The following is a 24,071-nucleotide window of genomic DNA, read 5'->3' as shown; positions in this document are numbered from 1 at the left end:
AGTACTGTAGTTTTAGAAATATTGCAAGCCACCACATGATAGTTGTACAATAAAAATATTATAAATAAGTAATGTTTTAAAAATAGCTATTAAACTTTACCATAATTAGATATACAATATTATAAGTGTTGTGGTTTAGGCATAGGAGAACTATACTTTGAAAATGTTTGCTTGTTAACCAGTTTATTTACTTAAAAATTTGATATGTCACATCTCCAGAGACCCTGCTTGAGGCAGCTTACAAAGCAAAACGTGATATAATAATAATATAGTTAAAATAAACTGTTAAAGAGCCAGCCACTTAAAAAGCCAAGCAGGGCATAAAAACAGCATCAAACATGTAGCAGTCTAAAATGATTTTCATTCTCCTATAAGCTTCTTTTCCCTAGGGCTCAGCAGCCCTTACAATGAAAAGCAATGAATCATATTGACTAGTTTTTCCTAAAGGCCATGAAAGCAGACTTATTTCAGCAGGAGTGGTGGTGGTGGTGGTGGTGGTTTAAGATCTAGACTGAGTCAGTCAAGAATGAGCACATTTAGAGCAATGCAGAAGCCACGAAATGTCTGTAGATTATCTTATTCTTACTGAGAATGTGTACGGCTGATATGCCCTCCACTATGCCTTGATTGTGATAAAAGATGGAGCTATGGGCTAAGAGAAATGCCTTTTCATTGTCCCACAGAACATATGTTTCTTTCTCCACCAACCTATCCTTTAGCCTATGAAATCATTCCAAGTAGTTCAGAGGCATTAAAGAAGTCTTTGTTCTCAAAAGTCCAAGATGGAGCAGTCTGCTTCCAGGCCAGGGTGAGTGTCATGTGGATGCATAATCATGGATACCATCGCAAGGGCAGCTGTCCTGTGACAATAAAACAGAAGATTGAAAGAATTATCTACTACTGCTGAAATGCAGCCACTTCAAATATATTAGGTTAAATGAAAATTGTATCTATAATTTGCCTGAGAAAGCATAGAAGCTTTTCTCACAGTATCCCCAATTCTCCACATTTCCCAGTTTAGGGGGAAATGCTGTTCAAACAAATTACAAAGATGATCTGACTCCAGTGGTAACAATGGACATTTTAATTACAAAAACAGAAGCACATCTGATGTGACATATTCTCTCTCATGGATTGTTGCCTTGACATGGCAAGAGGACTTGTGCTGTTCAATGAGGTTGCAGGCTATGCCATGCGCGGCCACCCAAGATGGACAGACCGCAGCAGAGAACCCAGACAAAATGCGATCCACCTGAGAAGGAAATGGCAACCCACTCCATTATCTTTGCCAAGAAAACCCCATGAACAGTAACAAAAGGCTAAAAGATATGGCACTAGAAGATGAGCCCCTCAGGTCAGAAGGTGCCCAATATACTACCAGGGAAGAGTGGAGGGCAAGTACAAATAACCACAGAAAGAGTGAAGTGGCTGGGCCAAAGCCAAAAGGACATTTAGCTGTGGATGTGACTGATGTTGAAAGGAAAGTCTGATGCTGCAAAGAACAATCCTGCATTGGAACATGGAATATAAGATCTATGAATCAAGGTAAGCTGGATGTAGTCAAATATGAGATGGCAAGACTGAACATTGACATCTTGGGAATTAGTGAACTAAAATGGATAGGAATGGGCAAATTTAACTCACAGCAACACTGCATCTATTATTGTGGGCAAGAGTCCCGTATAAGAAATGGTGTGGCTTTTATAGTTAACAAGAGAGTAAGGAAGGCAGTAATGGGGTCGCAAAGAGTCAGACTCGGCTGTACGACTGAACAACAACAACACATTTGACTTATTGAGAACAGATTAACTTCAAAGGGTTAATGTGCTACAGCTCCAAGCCCTATGTAAGAGAGAGAAGAGAGGACTCCCACATAAAATGAAACAGAAGGGGCAAGCAAGGGCCAAAGAGACTCAACATCTAACTGATGAGAAGGTGGGGCCAACTGCAAGTGTACAGGACTAAGAACATTGTCTTAACCCTTTCCCTCCCAGATCCTCTTGCATGCAGAGTTACAACGTCCAACACAATGAAGATCACTGTTGCTACTTAATACTGGTGCCGGAGCAGAGGACAGAAAGTGCAGATTAATTAAGAAGGGTGGGCAGATCAGATGGGTTAGGAATTGGGATCTCATCAAATTCATAAAAGTTGGTCAGAACTTAGTAGCTCAGTGCCCTCTCCAAGAAAGAACTAAACCCCAAAATAGAAAAACAGGATACATCATTGGCTGTCCAACTTTTCTTTAAAAGTTTAAAACTTTTGAAGCAACTTGTTCCATTGATAATTGCTCTCACAGTTGAAAAGTTTCTTTTTGTTTTATTTAAACCCACAGATTATTGATCTATCCTGGGAGAACAGGATAAAAGTTAGATCCAAGTAGTCAGCCGTGTTGGTCTGAAGTAGAACAAAATAGGAGTCAAGTTGCACCTTTAAGACCAACTTAGTTTTATTCAGAATGTAAGCTTTTGTGCGCTCTCCAAGCACACTTCATCAGACGAGGAATCCAGTACAGTGAGCAAAGCCACACATAGCTGGTAGTCAGTGGGTGTTTTTACATTCAGTTTGATCCAGATTTTAGAGTCTTCAAATTGCCTGCCACTGTTCTGCTTTAATTATTTCCCATTTACATTTAAGCATTTCAATTTTTTATTTTTTGTGGGGTGGGGTGTCTGATCAGAGGGCAGCCGGAATACTAGTGCTTAGTTAAATGTATACGATTGCTTGGAAATCGTGTCAACACTGCAAAAACAATACAAATTTAAATTACTAGATGAGGCAAGCAAAGATATGTAAAAATTTCAAGTGCTGTCAGTTCTCATGCAAATTACTACACCTTGTGGTGGCTTTTGGAGGAGTCTTTTAAAACGCATGAAAACTTCTACAATACAAGTTTGAAACATCTGTAGAGAAAAGACTAGTGTGCAGAAAAACTTTGCAGCAGCAGCTCTGAAACTCATATCACCAAAACAAAAGTAGATGCTTCGGGCAGCAACGATGCAAAACAGTTGTGAGAACGTTAGGTAATGTAAAAGGTGAATTTCCAATGTGGTGATAGAGAGTCGTAAACTGCCAGTGTAAAAACACCCAGTGGCTCAGAATGCAAACTGGTACAAATTTAAGATCCAATGACAGTATAGTAAAATTATCTGGTAGGGAGTGGTTTAGAATGCAAAATGGTACAAATTTAAAATTCAATGACAGAACAGTAAAATTAACAAATTGAGCAAACCTTTTATCTGAGTAGCATGCGCATGCAAAAGCAATAAAACAGTAATATGTCAAAATGTGAGAATGTCTGTTAATGATTATATTGTATTAAGCCTGGGTCAAAAGGAATATTTATATCTCAGAAGTTGTTGTGGATAAAAATTGTTGCTGCTTTCTTTCTGACACCCTTATAAATATCTAGAAATGGATGACAAACTGTCCACCTTCTATTACCCTGTTGTTCTCTGAACAAAATCTACATGGACTTGAGCATTGGCTTTATCCTCTTCCATCTACTTGTTATCGTTCTCATTTTGCAATATCCAGAACTGACCAAGTACATCACATAAGGTAGAATAAGTACAACCAATAGAATAAGTACAACCTTGAGCAAGAAGATGCAGGAATGCAGTTCCAGCTGGCTTGGTGCCAGGAGTGTGTGGCCAAAGAGGCAAATGAGTTTATACTGGGCTTTTTGCAGAACAATTGTGATGTTGGGAGGTGTGGCCTAATATGCAAATGAGTTTCTCCTGGGCTTTTTCTACAAAAAAATCCCTGAGTACAGCAATACAGATTCCTGATCCTTGGAAATAATGCACCAAACGTAACACTGATTTCCTGTGCCAGTGTCACATTGGATGACTCCTGTTCAAATTTTTACACCTGGGCTTGGGATGTGGAATGGTATCGTATAGCTCTATCTCATCAGGTCTCAGAAGCCAAGATGGGGAACCACCAGGGAAGACTCTGCAGAAGAAAACAATGGCAGATCATTTCTGCTACCTACTTACCTTGACAGCTCCTTGCTGAGGTTGCTGCAAGTCAGTTGTAACTTTATGACAGGTATATACAGTACATAAAAGCTTCTGTTCACTTTCCAGCTCAGAAGGATCAGTTGTATTTCTGGAAAGGCACAGTTGCTACTGCGATTGAAGGTGATGCGTGAGATGAAGAGGAACTCCTCCCTCCTTCAGAGCTATAGGCCACAAATAAGCCAATTATTCCCTAACACTATACTTGGATATTCTTTCTTTCTTTACAATTGGCAATTGAATTTCATTTTGTTCCTGTCTGCTTAGCTCTCTGCTTACTGGGATCACTTTAAATTTTTAACACATTTTCTCATATTGCAGTCCTCACAGTTTTATAACTCCTGTGAATATTGTAAGCATCCCATCTGTTCTTACATTTAGATAATTGATGAAAATATAAAAGAACACCAGAATCAGCACTGGTTTCAGCAGAATGGCACTGGATACCTGTTTCCAACCCCTTCAAACTACATTTTGAGTGCAGCTTTACAACTAGTTATCTGGTTATCTTTTGGCTGAATCTCTCATTCAGAAGAAGAAGAGATTGGTTTTATACCCTGCCTTCACTCAGAGTCTAAGAGCAGTTTATAATCTCCTTTCCCTTTGTATCCCCACAACAGACAGTCTGTGAGGTAGCTGGGGCTGAGAGAGCTCTTTCAAGAACTACTCCTGAGAGGGCAGCTCTTTCAAGAATTGTGACTGACCCAAAATCACCTAGATGGCTTCATGTGGAGAAGTGGGGAATCAAACCCGCTTCTCTCAGATTACACTCTGCACTCCTAACCACAACATCAATTCAACTTGCAAGAAAATGCTGACAAAGCACAGATTAAGAACATAAGAGAAGCCATGTTGGATCAGGCCAATGGCTCATCCATTCCAACACTCTGTGTCACTCAGTGGCTAATAAAACAGGTGCCATCAGGAGGTCCACCAGTGGGGCCAGGACACTAGAAGCCCTCCTACTGTGGCTCCCCCAAGCACCAAGAATACAGAGCATCACTGCCCCAGACAGAGAGTTCCATCAGTACCCTGTGGCTAATAGCCACTGATGGACCTCTGCTCCATATGTTTATCCAGTCCCCTCTTGAAGCTGGCTATGTTTGTAGTTGCCACCATATCCCGTGGCAGTGAACTCCATGTGTTAATCACCCCTTGGGTGAAGAAGTACTTCCTTTTATCAGTTCTAACCTGATGGCTAAGCGATATCATTGAGTGTCCAAGAGTTCTTGTATTGTGAGAAATGGAGAAAAGTACTTCTCTACCTTTTCTATCCCATGCATAATATTGTACACTTCTATCATGTCACCCCTCAATGTTTCTTTAAGCTAAAGAGCCCAAAGCACTAAACTTTCTTCATAAGGGAAAGTGTTCCAACCCTTTTATCGTTCTAGTTGCCCTTTTCTGCACTTTTTCCAATGCTATAATATCGTTTTTTAAGGTGTGGTGGCCAGAATTGTACACAGTACTCCTAATGAGGCCACACCATCGATTTTTACAGGGGCATTATGATACTGGCTGATTTGTTTTCAGTTCCCTTCCTAATAATCCCCAAAAATCCCTGTCACCACATTCTGTAGTACCAACTAAACCTATCCAGCTAATTGGAACTTTGCTGAGAGTGAAGCATGTGACACAGGGAAGTGTATCCCTCTTGATTCTGCTGGGTCAGTCAATGGCTTCGAATACTATCAACCATAGTATCCTTCTGTTCTAGAGAATGGCTAGGTTGAGAACAGGGGCACTATGTTCTCACTCTTATTTGATCAGTCATTTTCAGAAGAGGGTACTGCAGGATTAATGCCTGGCTTCATGGTAATTATACATTAGAGTCCCACAGTGATCCATCTTGTTCCCCATGCTATTTAATATTTACATGGAATTCCAAAGAAAGATTGTCCATGGATTTGGAGTGAAGTGTCACCAATATGCAGATGTCACCCTGCTGTTTGCTCCCCAAGGACGGAATAAATAGTCAGACACAGAGTATTGGTATAAAATTGGGCCACTTTATTCAATATTCTAATAAAACAGCAAGCGGCCTGTCCAGGGCTAGGGGTCACCGCGACCGCTCCCCTGCCATTAACGGGTGAGAGACCCAGCCCCCCAGCCAGAGCTGAGTGTTACTTAGCTCCCTCCAGGCAGGCCCAGCAGGGAAGCACGCACCAGAGGGCCCAAACCCAGACGCACGTCTCGCCAGAAAGGCACCCTCTAGCCGAGCCTCCCGGACAGTCTGCATTCTCCAAACCCTGGTCTTCAAACCTGAAGACTGATCATGCCAAACCCCAAATTCCCCAAAAGGGGGATGCTTCACAGTCCTCCCCTAGCCGCATAGTGCCCAAAACCCCAAAAACCTGCCACTACTAAGGCCAAGTCTCTACTTAGGGCTTAGCGCCCACCGGGAGGCCCAAAGCCACCCGCAACCCTTGCTGCAAGTCTCTCAGGAAAAGCATATTACCCTTTTCCGAGAGATGGACCCCATCCCCTCTGTAGAGGTCAGGAAATTTCAACAAAATGTCCGGATATGGCAAATAGTGGTCCAACCCCTTTTCCAGCACCTTCCTGATCTCCTTATTAGCCTTATACCGGGCCCTTTCTATAGCTGCAGGGTCCCAAGCACAACGCCACACCAGGCAGGGCAGCATGGCTGACCAAATTATGGTGGTCCCAGGCCATCGCTCCCAAATGTGCTGGAAATCATCCCGGGCCTGCCAAACTAAGGCCTTGCCCTTTAAGAGTCCCAGATCGTTACCTCCCAGGTGAACAATTAAAACCTGAGGAGGAGGACCCACACAATCTTTAAACAACAAAGGCAGCAGGCTCGACCACTGAAGGCCCCGGCGTCCCTGCCATTCGATACACACATGCTGGCTGAGTCCCAGCTGAGAGCCAACCGCAGTTCTCTGAGCCTGATGAGCGGCCCAAAACACATGGCTATGGCCGCATACGAGAACTCGGCTCCTCTGGCCAGGAACAACAGCATCTAAAAAGAAAAAACAGTTAAACAAGAACAGAACCAACAATAAACAGACACCAAGTCACTCATGGCCTAATAAAAGGTCGCACGTAAGCCTTATAGGCCAAGGAACACCACCTGCCCAATCTCTGAATGGAAGTCCAAGGATACCCCATGTCAGCTGCTGTTGAGGCTGCCCCAATTCTAAAGGAGTGGGTCCCAAACCGCACCCCAGACAACCCCAACTCACCCAAAGCCCGTGATGTTACTGCCCAAAACTGATGCTTCGTCAATGGGCTACCATTCGAATGTATAAACAAAAACCCCTCCATGGGCCCCCTAACTGCCAAATAAGCAGCCAACGCAGTAACTGGACACAGCTCAAGCTCTGAACAACTACCCAACTCGAGCACCGTACCCTTCTGCAACTGATCTGTCTTAGAGTGATGGACAGTGATGATGGCCTTACCTGCAAATAGCTGCATATCCCTCAACAACAGAGCCATACCAGAAACATCGTTTCTAGACTGTGCCACCAGCTCACTTACTCTAAGAGCCCCCCAAAAGCTAACTTACTCTAAGAGCCCCCCCAAAAGCTAACAAAGACGCAGCGTGAAACAAACATGCTTCAAATGACGAAGCACACACCACGTCCCAAACCCTCTTCAAACCCCGCAGAATCAAAGGAGATACAGGATTCCGCGTATCAACCCTGGGACCGGCCTCTCTGGCCCACCCCTCCAGCATCTTTCGAGTACAAAAGTCAGCTGTTTCTTCCCTATAACCCAGCGCCTTACTGACAAAAGCCAATGCAGACAGGCGCCCCCTAATGGATCGCACCACCAACCCCTTACCTCGCAGCGAAACACAGTAATGGAGCAAATGCTCCACTGGGAGGGGCCAAACCCTGCAATACCCTACCTCAGCCCTAAAGTCTTCAAACTGCCGCACAGCCCGTTTGTAAGACTTCCTGGTGCTGGGCGCAATGGCTAGACCTATCACTCTGCAGGCCTTGGCTCTCCAATCAGCCATAGCTCCTGGGGCATTGGCACCGGCTCTCTGTCAGCATCTGGGGCCAGCTAACGAAACCTCTCCATCTGTTTACGAGATAGAGCATCAGCCACCCTGTTACTCACCCTACGAACATGCTTGGCTAAAAACAAAATGTTAAGCCGCAAACAGCACAGAGTGAAGGCCCTCACCAATCTCATAACCCGGCCAGATTTGGATGAAAGGGAATTAATGACGTGGACCACCGTCATATTATCCCACCAAAAATGGACAGTGTGATTGGCCATAACCTTCCCCCTCAGCCAAACCGCAACTAAAATGGGAAAGAACTCGAGAAACGTAAGATCTCGGTTCACTCCTACCTGTGCCCAGGAGTCAGGCCAACTATCTGTGCACCAATGTCCACGGAATAGACTCCAAAACCCAAGGAACCAGCAGCATCAGACATGACCTGAAGCTCAGCTTCGAGCCTCATGTTGTCCCTCCAAAAAGAGACTCCATTAAAGGACTCCAAAAATTCCTGCCAAACCCTCAAATCATCCCTCATGCTACAGGTGACGCTAGTTCTATGCTGAGGCAAGCGTAACCCTGCCATGGCATCGCACAGCCTTCTAAGAAAAGCCCTCCCAGGAGCAACCACTTTGCAAGCAAAGTTGAGGTGCCCAACTAGCTGCTGCAGCTCCAACAAAGTAACCTTCCTTTTAAGAAGAAAGGTAGAAATCCTAGCCCTCAGCTCCACTATTTTCTGAAGAGGCACCCTAGACAACTGCACAATAGTGTCAATCTCAATCCCCCAAAAGGTCAACCTCTGGGTCGGACCTTCAGTTTTCTCAGGTGCTAAAGGAACCCCAAGCTCTGCCACCAGCTCAACGAAGCCAGACAGCAACTGCCTACAACACCTAGTCCCCTCGAAACCCACAAAAAGGTAGTCATCCAAATAATGAACGACATCCTGCAAACCCACATTCTCCCACACAGCCAATTCCAAAAATGTGCTGAAACACTCAAAAGCCGAACATGACACAGAGCAGCCCATTGGCAATGCTCTATCCATGTAAAATTGACCCTCAAAAGAAGACCCTAGAAGTTCAAAATCATCAGGATGGACAGGTAAAAGGCAAAACGCAGACTATTGGCGTTTTCGCACTGACCTTACTCGGGAGCGACGTCCCTCTTCACCGCGCAGCGTCTGTGCAGATTTCGCACTAATTGCTCCACAGAACCCGGAAGAGCCACAAAGTCCTGCGGCTTTTGCGTCGCAAATGTAAACTGGCCAAAAACCAGTTTACATTTGCAATGCAAAAGCCGCGGGACTTTGTGGCTCTTCCGGGTTCTGCGGAGCAATTAGTGCAAAATCCACGCAGACGCTGCGCAGTGAAGAGGGACATCGCTCCCGAGTAAGGTCAGTGCGAAAATGCTCTTAACGTCGCATTTTGCCAATTCTGCCCCCACCCCGCAACGCCTCACCACGGCAATAGCCTGGTCAAAGCTGGTGTACCTAACAGAGCATAAGTGCTCCGGGATCCCATCATTCATGGAAATGAAAAGACAAATGGTGAATCAAACTAAATTCACCAGGCGCCTTTTTAGGCACCACACCCAAAGGTGAGACTCTAAGAGTACTCACTGGAGGATGTGAAAAAGGACCCAGTATCCTTCCCTCAGCCAGCTCTTTTGCAATCTTGTCCCTAACGACCTGCTCCAAGCCCTGAACTGACTTAAGGTTTCCTGACATAAACGGAACTAGAGGACCTTGTAAAGGGTTCCTAAAACCAACTTTAAAACCCTCTAACAAATACAAACTATCAACCCTTCGAGGGTACTTCGACAGCCACTGTTCAAGAGGTCCCACCCTTATCGGGCTGGGCCCCTTTCTTAGCTGGAAAGGCTCCTCCGCTCCCGCCAGGCTCCTTCATATTTTATGCCCACGGGCTCTAGGGCAGTTGTCAAATGAGTGGGAACTACCACACATGGGGCACTCGTGCTTGAACTGGCACGCCTTCCTAATACATACCCCAAGGGATCCAAATTCCCAGCAGAGCATGTGGGGTTGAACTGCCTGCCCCACTGCACCGCGGGGAGAGCCTGATGAACCAGCAGAGGATGTGGATGACCTCACCAAGTGACCACTATCAGAGCGATCACCCAGATTAGGCCTAGTCGGGGACATAACCTGCAGCCAAAGCTGCTGATGGATCGATGCCACTGAAGGGACGGATACAGGGCAGCCCTCATCCTAAATTCCTGGTCATATTGTAACCAGGCTGGTCCACTAAAGGCCGTATAGCCTTTATAAATTATGTCCAAATACTGGAATAGGGATGCTGCCCACCACGGCTGCGCCCTCGCAATCACCCCAGCATAAATACAGAACCCAGGAAGCCAAGTAGCCCAGGTCCTGTCCACCTTCCATTTTTTCAATTTTTCCTTCTCTTTCTCATCCAATTCTTCCTTGTCTTTTTTCTCAACCTCCCAAAAGAGCAGAGAAAAAATATCCACGTACTCCCCTTTTAATATTTTTTCCCTAGTAGCAGGAAGCAAGTGGTCCCCCAGCGGCAAAGCAACCTCCCCAAACGGCAAAGCAGCAAAAGGCACCATCCCATATGTTGAGGGTGCCCCCATAAAGGAAGCAGCCATGCCAGGATGCCCTGCGCCCGGGTACACACTAGGAATGCCTTGCCCACATGGCCAAGCCCAATTCTGAAATGCACCCAATGCAGAGGAGGCAGGCACCCCCGCGCTTGACATGGAAGCGCCCTGCCCTGCCGCCGAAGCAGGCCCCCATGCTCCCCATGGCCAAACCTGCCCAGGTCCCGCCTGTAAATTATCACCCGACCTACCTCCGAATCCAACAGGAACCAATGGCAAACCGACCCCTGATGCTCCAGCCGCTGCCATCAAACCCACATCCGGACCGCAAAGGCCAGCGTCCCTGCCAGGCACGACTCCACCAGACCTGCCCTCAAGAATAGACAGCCTGGTGAGAATACTCGCCTGCTTACCTTTCTTAGATTGCCTCACACCATCCTCCCCACCTGGAGAAAGGATGCCCGCTGCTTGTTCCAATGCTCTCAATGTACAAGCAATATTGGAATCAACCACCATATCACCCTCCTCATCAAAAGAGGATAACGGCGGTGGTGGCCTTTTCGCAGGAGCCTTGGGCGCCTTAGGCGCTGGCTTTTTTCCTTTGGGCTTGCCTGACCCTTTTCCATCAGCCATCTAAATAGCAAGCACAAGACCACAAAATGGCCTCCTGCAGCTCCACTCTAAAATCGCTTCCCCCTGGAATTAGTTTATTTAGTTTAGTTTATTTACGATTTATATCCTGCCCTTCCCACCAAGTGGCTCAGGGCAGCTCACAGCACATAAAATCTAACATAAAAATATAAATTTAAACATTTTACACAGTTAAAACATTAAAAACATACCAGGAGTCTAATAATACTACACTCAAGAAAGAAGAAGAAAGGGAACTCAAAATGGCCACAAAAGCCTCTGCTGCACACCAATGTCTCCAGTAGGAGAAAAATGGGAGGGGGAGGCTCTCCAAAATGGTCACCTGCCAACCTCAAGAGCAATAATAAAAAACCCAGGTTGCCCCACAGGCCCACACCCTCAAAAATTAAAAGGGGAAAGACCAACCCCTGGGCTCCACAACCCCTGCCCCAGCAGACCCCAAGCCCTAGGCAGACTCAGTCAACAAGGACAACGCCACGTCCTCCACCGCCTCCGATGCTGCCGCCAGCCCGCAGAACAGCAGCCGACGCTCCAGCCAACGCTTCACCCGCCGCTGCCCAGTCGACTACCCCAACAAACCCCGATGTCCAACCAAAAACAAAAGAAAAGCCTCAGCCTCAGCCGATTGTCTGCCAAGATGAGGGAGCCAATGAGGAGCGACTGTCAGATCCTGCCTTTTTTCTCTGCGCGCTGAAACGGGCGCCCCCTGACTCTTCCCATCCAGGGAAGCAAACTCTGCTCATGCAGCCTAGCAGCTATGCTGCAGTCTGCAAGCATAAGATTCTCCTTTACAGCTGAGTTGGAAGGGTCTGTGGAAGTCTTGAACTGTTATCTGGAGAAGGTAACAGGATGGATGAGGTCTAGTGAACTGAAGGTCAGATGAGACTGAAGTACTGCTGGTGAATGACAAGTCTACTCAATTACTTAGTTGGCATCTCTTTCATGGGGCTGCACTCCCACTAAAGGAACAGGTCTGTATCTTTTGGGTGCTGCAGAATCCTGGGCTACGGCTGGAGGCTCAAGTCTCTTCCATAGCACAAACTACCTTTTATCAGCTTTGGGCAGAGTCAGATTAACAATTAGGCCAAGTAGGCACTGGCCTTTAGGGGCCCCGGGCTGGCTCCCCCCCCCTCGTTTTCTCCCTGCTTGCAGCCCTCTCAGCCTGCGCATGCAGCCAGCAACTGAGCTGCTCTTTGCCCTGACTTGCCTGGTGCAGCTGCTGCTGGCATTGTCACCAAGTTTGCCTCCCTCTGCCTTTCCTCTGCAGCTTAGTAAAAGGGGCTTTTAGGAAGGTGGCTGCAGTGGGGGCTGTGGGTGATGGGGTGGGCGCTCAGACTCTGAGATAATTTGTGAGGGCCCCCCCAAGATTTTGACTGCCTAGGGGCCTCCACAGGATTTAATCTGGCAATGGCTTTGGGGCACGCATGGGTTAACATAGAAGTTTTAAAGGGGGCCTGAGACACAGGCCAGGGAGGAGCAGCCAGGATGTCTTCAGGCTGCGGATCTCCACTGGCTGCTGGAGTATTTTCAGGCATAATTCAACATGTTGATCCTAACCTTTAAGGCCCTAAATGGCTTTGGGTACACAGAACTTAAATGAACACCTCCTCCTGTACTGTCCAGCCTTTTTACTCCAGCCCTGCTCTCTGTGCCCCTGCCTACAGAGTGGCAACCAGTGTTCCCTCTAAGATGAGTTAGTGTGAGCTAGCTCACAGTTTTTTAGCCTCTGGCTCAAACATTTCTTAGCTCAGGAAAAATGGCCCCAGAGCAAACTAATTTATACAGTAGCTTATGACTAATTTAATGCCAGTAGCTTATGAAGCAGAATTTTTGCTCACAAGATTCCACAGCTTAGAGGGAGTTGGCAACCTGAGATGAGGCATTTTCAGTGGTTAGGTCTCACATTTGGAATCCCACCTTTCTTTGCATTATGTACCATACCAAAAACGTTATTTTTACCCAGATTTCTGAGGGGTTTTATCTGTGTAAGCAACCAAAGCTCTGCTTCTAGTCAGGGGTCTGTTTCATGAGTATCATTTGAGGTTGCACAGTGACTTCTTAAATGCTGTTTAATGCCTTGGCTTTTTTTTAATGACTTGTTTGACTTTGTTGTATTATTTAGTTGAGCAGATCTCTGAAGAGGAGTCACATGCATTTAAATCAATCAATCAACAGGAGAACAGTGTACTAAACTAATGCAGAAGCTAAAGGCACAGGTAACTGCAAGAAGACCCACCTCTGAGAACAACTCACAGTTTTCAAGTCGCAGCTGACTTATGGCAACACCATGGGGTTTTCAAGGCAGGAGATTAACTTGAGGTGATTTGCCATTGCCTTCCTCTGCACAGCAACTCTGGAATTCCTTGATGATCTCCCATCCAAATACTAACCAGGGCTGACCCTGCTTGGCTTCCAAGATCTGATGAGATCAGGCTAGCATGGGCTATCCAGGTCAGGGCACCTTCTCTACATCTCAGTAAATTCCTCACAGATCATTAGTGAGGAAAGCTATGTCTTGCTTAGTTTTCAACCTGCTTCCCATTTCTTTCTCCTAGTGTCCTTGTATGATACTGTAGATTCTCTACTGAGTTACACAGAATGGGGTGTTTTACACCCAACCTCATCAGTCCAGAAGTGGGCTTCTATTATGATAATGATGGCACATACACATTTATAAGATTTGCCTATCCCAGGATGCTCATATTCCTATACTTATAGTTCAATAGCTGCAAACATTAAAACAGCTGTAACTATTGTTAAGTTTGTAATTGCCAAACAGAAGCTGAAATCAACAACTCTTTGGAAATGAGGGTTTAATGTTGCTTCTATTCACCCAAAGAACTAGTGTATCAAGAGCCCATCTGGAAATCAAAGTGCTAAATAATGTGTTCTCTTATTCCAGGTGTAGTTCTTCTAAAAAGGTCCCAGATGGTCAGAAGGGCCATCCACCTCCAGGAGGTTTACTTGAGTGTCACCATCATTTTTAGAAATACAGCATATTGAGTAGTACTGATACTGCCAAAGGTAACAATAGTTACAATTTCTTCTTTTACTTTTTCCTTGGATTTGGGAGCACAAATATATCATCTGGTTGGATAAAGTTTAAAACTTTAAAGGATCTATTTAGAATTTAGATGGGATTGCTCATTGAAAATACTAATTCTTGGGTTTGGATTATAGCAATTATAGTGCTAGAAATGGTAACACAAAAAATACATTCTGCCTGGGAGAGCAATGTTCTAGTTTTTCTGATGCTACCCTAACCAAGTAGTGTCTGCTTGCAGCTTAAGTTGCGAATGTAAGGTACTAATATGTCTAGGAGTGGGCTCATCTCCATTGCCAGAGCTGCAGGATGCTCACCTGAGAACCCACTGCACCAGCAACAGGGAAACCTGCCAAGACAGTGGCAGTAGCCTCTTTAAGTTTAACCCAGCCAGGACAATGGGAGGGGGAAGGAGTCTGCTACTGCAGCCTAAGGTTCCCCTGAGTTTGGGAACTGATTGAGCATGTGCATTAGACTCATAAGGGGCTTTCAAGCAGGCCAGGGAGGAGTGAGTTCTCTCTTCAGGCCACATGGGAGACATTCAGTTGGGTGGAACAGCAACAACAAGGTGCTACAATCCCAAACAGGGCAGAAAAGGATGTATGGGAACCACTGAAGATAAAGGCCCAGTGGTGGAGAATATAGACATCTCAGAACCCATATAAACACCTCAGGATTGTGGTTTAGGGCATCAGAATTCCTTAGTGCTGTCTACAGACTGCCAGCCTTGACACCTTCAACTATTAGTTGTACACCATTCTCCATTGCTCACTACCAATATGCCAGTTCCAGGCACCGTGTTTATGGTGCTGAATGTACATATGTTGGCATTATTCCAAAGATACATGGTATCTGGGATTGTCATCATGTGTGACTGCAGATTAGAAGGCAGTCTGACCTGCCCCACAATTCAACAGAATATCACACTGAATTTGAGTATGTGGCCCAGCTTCAGTAGCAGAGATACACATATCTATATAATAGTCTCATGATATCTATCATATTTTTTATTCTTTTGTTATTTATATAGCTCATCCCCTGTTGGTAGTCATTTTGATTGGTTGTTGCTTAGGCATGTTTGCTTGTTCACCACTGTTACTAATAATTTCTATAGCAATTGTTACTGCAAATACAATTTAAATGTGATAAGAATTGTTACTTGAATAGCAACTATGTGAGTAAAGTTTAGACAGAAAGAGGATGGTTTGCCCAAGGCCACTGCATGAGCTTTATGGCTGATCTGAGATTTGAAACTGAGTTTGCAGCTTCGAGTTTTTAGACCCAACACACTTGGCCACTGTGCATCACTCTGTATCACACCAGACCTCCTTTACAATCTTGAACTGTACTCAAATCCTGTAAGAATCATGTTCCTACCACTGGAGGAGAAGCACTGCCAAGGACCCATGGGGTGCTGTTGTCAGAACCAAATTCAGGATGGGTCTGTTGCACCTATTAGCTTCTATTCACAACCACTACTCCTAGCTGTAGCCAAAAAGGGACATGTCTCAGCCTTCATCCCTCAGAGCTCTCTCCCAGTGTTCCAAAAGCTTCATAATCCCCAGTGAATTCACTTCATCCTGCACCAAGTGTCACTTTATAATGACATCACCAGTTGACATATTTCCTTCAGCCAGTGTACTTCCTACCCCTTCAGGGCTCTGACGCCCACCGAACATACTTGGAACATTCTGAGGACAAAGCCTGTGTTTCCCAAGGGCTGAAAGGGTGCCACAATGTTTCTAGCTATTGCAGGCCAACTTTTGTTTTGCTATGGTTCCTTGGTCCTGACCCAGCATGACTTTGGCTGATACCTTGGTAAAGATTCTCATCCTGTTAACCCTAGACATTTCTGCTTCAGTCTTGTGATGAGGAAAGCAACCATTACACAGTCCTCTACAACAAAAATTAGTTCTCCTGCCTCAGTTAAATTCTTCTTTTTCACCAAAGGCAGGAAATAGCTCAGCCTTTACAGGCTAGAGTTGAAGAGCTACTTGAGCTTAGATGCTAAGAAACGCAGTTGCTTTGTTAGGTTATTTCCACACTTCCTCCTTTTCATAACCTTTTGTAAAACCTCTGTGTTTGCATAAGAAGTCCAGCAAGAGCACATGGTTGTGCTTGTCCCCTGCATGCCAGAAACAAAGAGGTTATAACAGGCCCTTCTTTTTTTCTTTCTCCACATGTGACAGGCTGAATCATAGAAGCTGATCTATGAGATCTAATGAAGCAGAAATTAAAACATTTATATTAAGACTGCAGTCATCTGACACTTATTTGGGAATGAGTGCTATTAAACATGGGACTTACTTCTGAGTAGACAGGCAACACATGAATGACTTTGATTAACCTGTTTTAACCCCTCCACTCCCTCTCATTACTCCCTTCTTATTCCCTTTCCTCTTATTTTCCATCTGCCCTTTATCTTTCTTTCCCTCACCTGCTCTTTATAGAAAAACAAGAATGGTAGGATTTACACAATTCTTTTTACAATTCTGATTTAACCAGTACTTACATCGTCTAGCTGACCAACTTGAAGATCCTGTTCAAAAACCTTTGAAAAATCAAAAAGAAATATAATAAAAATAAGGGATCAACCTATACACTTCATGGAAATAATCCCTCATTTATGACTCAGTAAGAAGGAAACTTAGGCATGGTTATAGATTTAACATGGGCAGCCATGTTGGTCTGAAGCAGCAGAACAAAATTTGAGCTCAAAGGCACCCATAAGACCAACACAGTTTTATTCAAAGCATAAGCTTTTGTCCACATACACACTTCTTCAGGTACAATGAAATGGAAATTACCAGTCCATACTAGGCATTGGTTCATTTTTGTAGTTCATTTTTCCAGAAAGCCTGATACTGATTCAATAAATTCCTAGGCAGTGCTGGACCTGGACTTCTGAAAGCCCTAGAAACACTCATAGCAGCTTGATTAGCAGCTCTGGGAGCCAGTCACGGGGCTCCCATTCTGCAGCACAAACAGAGAAGAGTTATTTGTTGTGACAGATGAAGCCGAGCTTTCCTGGGGGCACATGCTTTGGGGAGGCTATAACTTGGACATTCCAAATCCAATCTCTGCCAAACTTGGAGGGCAGGTGGAGGAGAGCCTGCTGAAGACTCCTGGTGAATTTTACACCTCTTGAACCAAATGAACCAATGAAGCACAAACCAGTTCAGAAATCAAATCAATTACAGAATGAAATGAGCCACCATTTCCCTGGTTCATGTCCATTACTATTCCATACATATAGGTAGAGGATAAGCAGTAAATTAGCATACAATAAAATGAAGATATTTAACAGATTCAAGGACCAAACAGGAATTACTGTTTATATGCTTAATTTATATGCTTACTATCTGTTTGGGTTTAATTCCAGGGGAAAACAAATAAATAAATAAGTCAGCCAGTCACAATTGGAGATTGATGGGCAGATGTATCCTTAATTGAGGAATGCTGAGAGTAATTAACTGAGATTCTGCTTAGACATGGTTACTGATGTCACAGATATGAACAAAGGCAGGAGTTGTTCAGTTTCATCTTGTGGCTGGAAAGTCTCAAGATTAGAAATTTTCTATTTTTCTATAGCTGAGTTTGGAACAAAACCACCTTAGTGCAAACAAACCTTAAAGCCTTTCTCTTAGGCTTAATAAACAAGCAACATTGAAAATCAGGTTGGTTGGCTGCTTTTCTCCTCCTCGGCTAAGGTTGCAACCCCAATGCCTGAGAGTAAATTCAGTGGGTCTGATTTCCAAGTAAGTTTGCATTGAATGGGGCACCATAGTAGGAGCTGAATAGCTGGATTGGGTGAGGTCAGGAAGCCTAGACTGGATGTTCCACGGTTGCATCATTCTTGCTTGTCCCTTGGCAGCCATTACCTCAACCTCTCCTAAATCAGGAACTTGTGAGTTGGAGCCACAAGTAATATAAACATATTGCAGTCAGTAGATCATGAGACTCACCCATACAACCTCAGGCTGGTTTGAACAGAGGAGCTCCAGTGAAAAGAGCAGTCATAGTGACTGCATCCATAAGGAGACGTGGATAAACAGGCTGCAAAATAATGGGGACTTTTCCTGGGCAGTAAAGATACACATAGATCACATTCCTGCACAAATGGCTTTGTTTCCAGAGTTTCCTTTGTACATCTTGTCAGTGCATCAAGTTGGTGCACCGTGTCAGTATCATTTGAATTTCTTTCCCAAAGACTGTGACAATTTGCTGGTGAGCAAGAGGCCCAAGTAGGGGTTGTAGCACATACCTATTGCCGGTGCACTGCAAATATTCATGCGCACAGTTCATGCCTTGCTAAGAGACACGTTCTTACATGCATGTATTTGTTTTACAAAGTCTGTTTAGGCAGGCAGGGGCTTTCTGGGTTTAGTTTAACACACACAGGATATTTTCAATAAATTCTCAACTGGGATCATGACCTAGTTAAACAGCTGTGAATTAGTAACTTGCTTCACTGTAGCAAGGAAGCAGATAAGTTAATTTCATTACTACCAAAGAAATGCAATCCATAATCACCCTCCCGCACCCTCTTTGTGCTTAATATTGTATAGCTTTGGAAAGTTTATCTATGCAAGATGCTGCCTTATTGCCAGATTGTCCAGAGATTTAGACCTTTACAAACTGTGTATGTGATGACTACATTTCATTAAACCCAGGGCTTGTCCTTCAGATGTCTTTCACATTAACTAGCTTGATTCTTCCTGCTCTGTGCATATGCTACACCGGAACAGCAGTATGTATCTAAGTGATATCAACTATACCGTTAAGAATGCTGGATAGATTACAATTCTGCTTCAGGTCAGAGGACTGGACTAGGCATTCTTCCAGCACCACCAGTCTATGTCACTTACATAAAACACAGACATTTGTACTGACAGATTTGAAGGCAATCTTTGCACTTGCATGTTTCTTTTACCTACTTCTTTCATCCCAGGAACAGGAAAACAAATCTTTTCTTAGTCTCTTCTCCATTCTGAGGTCACTTCATGCCTAGAGACAAATCTGCTCTTCTCCTTTCATTTAGAGGAAGGTTTTAATGACTCATCAATCTTAAACCAAGTCATGTGTCATCATGTGGAAGATAGTTTTTTGAGTAATGTCTTCAGGTAAACCAAATCCAGTAAATATTCAATATTATACTGCAAGCAGCTTTGACACCTAGATTCAGAAGAACGTCCCTCACAAATAATATTCTGGATTTTTTGCTTCTAGACTAGTACAGATATTAGCTTGTACTCCAAATAAAAGCATTTGGTGGTGGAAAGTGTTGTCAAATCACAGGTAACTTATGACTACCCCGTAGGGTTTTCAAGACAAGAGACTAACGTAAGTGGTTTGCCATTGCCTGCCTCTGCATCATGACCCTGGACTTCCTTGGTGGTCTCCCATCTAAATACTGACCAGGGTTGCCCTGCTTTGATTCTGATATCTGATGAGATCACGCTAGCCTGGGCCACCCAGATTAGGGCAAATGAGGGCATACAGAGGCATTAAACCCGAAATAAACAATTTAATTGAACTAGATAGGGTTTCTTATAACCCATTTTTTCTACCTTAAGGAGTCTCAAAGCGACTTACAATCACCTTTCCTTCCTCTCTCCACAACCAGATATCTTATGAGGCTGGTGGGGTTAGCAGAGTTCCAAGAGAACTATGACTGGCCCAAGGTCACCCAGTAGGCTCCACATGGAGGAGTGGGGAATCTAACCCAGTTCTCTAGATTAGAGTCTGCCACTCTTAACCACTACACCATGTTGGCTCTCAGGCAGGTGATCCAAAATAGGCAGCCTAATTTGGATTATTCCTGATTTAGCCAAACACATTTCCATCTTGAGTGGCTCACTCTGTTCAACTTCCTGTAACCACATGGTTACTAACACACTTTCTTCTCTTAAACCATGCCAGAAAAACACCTCTCAGCACCATTTATGCATCTGGCACATTCAAACCAGGATCCTGTAAGTGTTTCTTGGCCAGGATTCTGGTAGGTTTGGCCATTGTCTTAAGCTTGTCAGTCAACCAAGCCTGGGCTGAAGACAGCAAGTTCTGAATAGCAACCATGTACACAAACCACCAGACGATATAGACCTGAGGCTGACTTGACCCTAGAATTGCTATTATTTCCTAGGTAACTGGAAGGTTGGGCTCATGAAAATAAGACATTATTTCCCCATTATGACCCTGAATACACAGATACATACTTGAGAGATGATGAACAATATAGAAAAAGGTTTGGTCATCCCATGATTCTTCAAGGGGGCCTAGATGCTAGTTTCAAGTAAGGTGGTGGGTGCTTGTGATCAGCAGCTGCTTCAGAAAATGTCATCTTTGGTCTTATCACCTGTAACACAGGAGTGATGATTACTTGCCTTCAGGGTGTTCTAGGGTTTAGTTTGCTGACATCGGCAGAGTACACTCAGTTCTTTAGGCTGAAGATGTTATGGCAATGCATAGTATTGTGTGATTATAAATCAAAGGGAATTAACCCATTTACAAATCAATCCTGCTTACGTTAATTGTGAACCCCTTGGGCATGGGTTTAACCTGCCAGCTAAACTCAGCCTATGTATTTGGTACATTTCAAATATTTATATACATAAAAAAATAAAACAACCCAAGGTGGGCTGCAGAGGCCCCAATATATTTTCCTTGAATTGTATACAGCAATCCATGACAGAGCTGTCATAAATAAACTGCCCCAGACACCTTGATCATACCATTAGTCATCTATGATTTATCTAGTACGTATAGAATGTTTCATTTATTTCACAGGAACTTTACAATGTAGGTCATTACTATGTCCACAAATTGCAGATGGAGAAGAAGCAGATGAGACCTCTTGTATTGGTCAAGGCCAGTAAATGCCCCTGAGCAGGTGGTTAAATCGAGGTCTCTCAATTCAGATCTCCCAACAAATCTTCTCTTTCATTTATTTAATACTTTCAATTCATTTCAAACATATACATTAGCTAATTGCTCAAATTACTTTTGTCATTTCATAGAACCAATGTTTAGAATTGTTATTTTTTATATTTTAATAATATTAAATTTTATATTTTTAAATTTTTATTTACATTTAAGGAAGAAGACTGTCAGCAGGGAGAGAACAACAGTGGCAAATACAGACCTTTGTTTATAAATAAGCATGCTGTAGAACAAAATTGAAATCTTTGCATTTGAACTTCATAGGACTTCCTTCCAAGTAAAGCATTGCACTTCATGTAGTTTAGGAAGTCCACAGTCCTGCTTCTCCGCGATGCAAGTCTCTTAGGACAAGAGTCCCCCACCACAGAGTGGCTGCCAGGGGAAGCAGGACCAATCAAAGACTGGCTGCTTTGGAGGCAGTAACAAAAGTTTGGGAAGTTCTGAGCATGCTTCTATGATGCAGGAATCTATTTCTGAAAACCAGGGCTTTTTTTGAACAGGAACACACAGGAATGCAATTCTGGCTGGTTTGGTGTCAGGGTGTGTGGCCTAATATACAAATGAGTCCCTGCTGGGCTTTTTCTACCCAAAAAACCCTCAGCAAAATAATGGCGATGTTGGGGGTGTGGCCTAATATGGAACTGAGTTCCTGCTGGGCATTTTCCACAAAAAAAAAGCCCTGCTGAGAACCAAAGTGACAGTTCCTGTATCCTTCTGAAGCACTTACTAATACAATGAGGTAGAGGAAAGTCAGGATCGGCTCTTTGCTTTGGGAAAGAAGCAACTGGGCAACATGGCACCTGTGGCCACCATAATGAGGATCACTGTCTTAGAGGAACTATCAGAGGTCAATATATTTGTTCTCCAGGAACTAATTTTTACAGGTGTATACCTTCACCTGCATTTTAGACAATATTAGTTTCTTATTCTGGTTTAGTAATGTCAGATGGCCATCAGTTTCAGTGATAGCAGACCTGTGGGCAACCATGGTCTATAAGCAACCACTGCATGTTTCTTACACAATGCTTTTTAATTATACTTCCCATTCAAAGTATTTATGCATATTTTAATATACCAGATAAAATTAGTAATGAGAATTTACATAAAATCCTTTCCTCATAAGGCTTCTTTTACAATTAAGAGAGCCTGGCTTATCAGCACATAAATTCCACCTATTCTAACCTCACTTCCTTTAGGAAGTAGTCTGACCAGCCCTTTTTCTCCTTTTAAGTAAATTAGTAAGCTGCCTATCCTTGGAGACCATGACTTCTTCCAGGTGCTAAACACTACAGATACAATTCCACTATATTAAAATCCATGAGTGTTTTGTTAATTTTTAAAAATTCCAGTCTGAATCTAAGCTTATACATTTTTTCCTCTGGCATTTTTCTGTTTACACACACTAGAAAAGTATATTATACCCTGCATATTTTCCTAGATTTGGACTCATAACATTCTCCCCCACCTCGTGAGAAAAACTGCCGCTGATAAGGAGACTGGCAGGAAAATTCTGATTACAGATATTCCATTGTGTTCACTTCCAAAGGAGAGAGGAATGGCTCAATTTTCCAAAGAGGAGAAGAAAGCAATAGTGGGCATTTAACATTTCTTTAAAACAAAAAAACCCACAAACAAACCAGGTCCTTTGTGAATAATTTCTAAAATTATAAAAACAAAGTATAGCTGAAATATGTTTGAATCATGATTTTTGGCTTAAGGGGACTAGTTTTGGTCCCAAAAGCTGAGCAGTCCAATATTAATTTTATTTAGTCTGTTTCCCAGTGTGAAAGGCTGACATTGTCTCATGAGGGCACATTTCAAACTATTTTAAATTGTCATGATTTCCCCTAAGGACTTTGGGAAATGTAGTTTTGTGAGTGTCCTTAGACTTTTTTGTTCAACATCCCATTGCAGCAGGGAGAATTTACACTTGTATTATATAAAAGGATATTCTAAGTGGCCTGCCTTCTCTTCTTTTTCATCCATGGTAAGTTAACCAATATCCCACAGTACCAGTAAAATCTGTAAACATGTACTTTGATTTGTAGATGAACTCACTATAGATCAAACAGAAAAAAAAATAGGCAACTGGGACCTTTAATTTGCTATGTGCATCTAACTGACACAGTCCACATAACTCGGTTCCAACCAATGTTGGCAAGATCAATGTGGGCAGTATGCACAACACAGCTCAGTGTCCACATCAGAGAAAAAGTACTTGATTTTCCTACTTCAGTATAGTACCAGTGGGCTGAGGCAGAAGAACAGGAAGTTCCCACTCAGACAAGATCTAAAAATCAGATTGAGTGTCTTTATTAAAATATTTCATTTATACCTTGCCTTATCTCCTTGGATTCAAGGTGGTCTTTTTAGCAGGTTGTTTAAAATATGGTAAAGAGCCCCATGGCGCAGAGTGTTAAAGCTGCACTACTGCAGTCCTAAGCTCTGCTCACAACTTGAGTTCAATCCCCAGTGGAAGCTGGGTTTTCAGATAGTCGGCTAAAGGTTGACTCAGCCTTCCATCCTTCTGACGTTGGTAAAATGAATACCCAGCTTGCTGGGGGGAACGTGTAGATGACTGGGGAAGGCAATGGCAAACCACCCCTTAAAACGTCTGCTGTGAAAACATTGTGAAAGCAACATCACCCCAGAGTTGGAAATGACTGGTGCTTGCACAGGGGACCTTTCCTTTCCTTTTCCTTAAAGTATGGTGTTTCAGAGTCCATCAGGTGGTGCACTTTTTCAAATACCACAATGAAACTATTCCATAATGATAGTATAAACAATGGTTGACTGGGGGAAAGTTGCCTGATCTTACTTAACACTGGAAATTGCCATGCTATCCTATGCATTCACA

At 43.6% G+C, this 24,071-nt stretch overlaps 1 long non-coding RNA gene across 1 annotated transcript; it reads right to left on the bottom strand.

Annotated features, from left to right (window-relative positions):
* Window positions 1–214: 214 nt before the first annotated feature.
* On the bottom strand, window positions 215–19,514 carry LOC132573346 (uncharacterized). Its single transcript, XR_009555528.1, has 3 exons — window positions 19,210–19,514; window positions 16,785–16,823; window positions 215–860 (listed from the first exon to the last, which is right to left on the bottom strand). It is a non-coding gene; the product is annotated as an uncharacterized LOC132573346 (long non-coding RNA).
* Between the last annotated feature and the right edge of the window lie 4,557 nt (window positions 19,515–24,071).

The sequence above is a fragment of the Heteronotia binoei genome, chromosome 6, assembly GCF_032191835.1.
Source record: "Heteronotia binoei isolate CCM8104 ecotype False Entrance Well chromosome 6, APGP_CSIRO_Hbin_v1, whole genome shotgun sequence".
Lineage (NCBI taxonomy): Eukaryota > Metazoa > Chordata > Lepidosauria > Squamata > Gekkonidae > Heteronotia > Heteronotia binoei.
The sequence above is the reverse complement of the archived record's forward strand: the minus strand, read 5'-3'. Positions and strand labels throughout refer to the sequence as shown.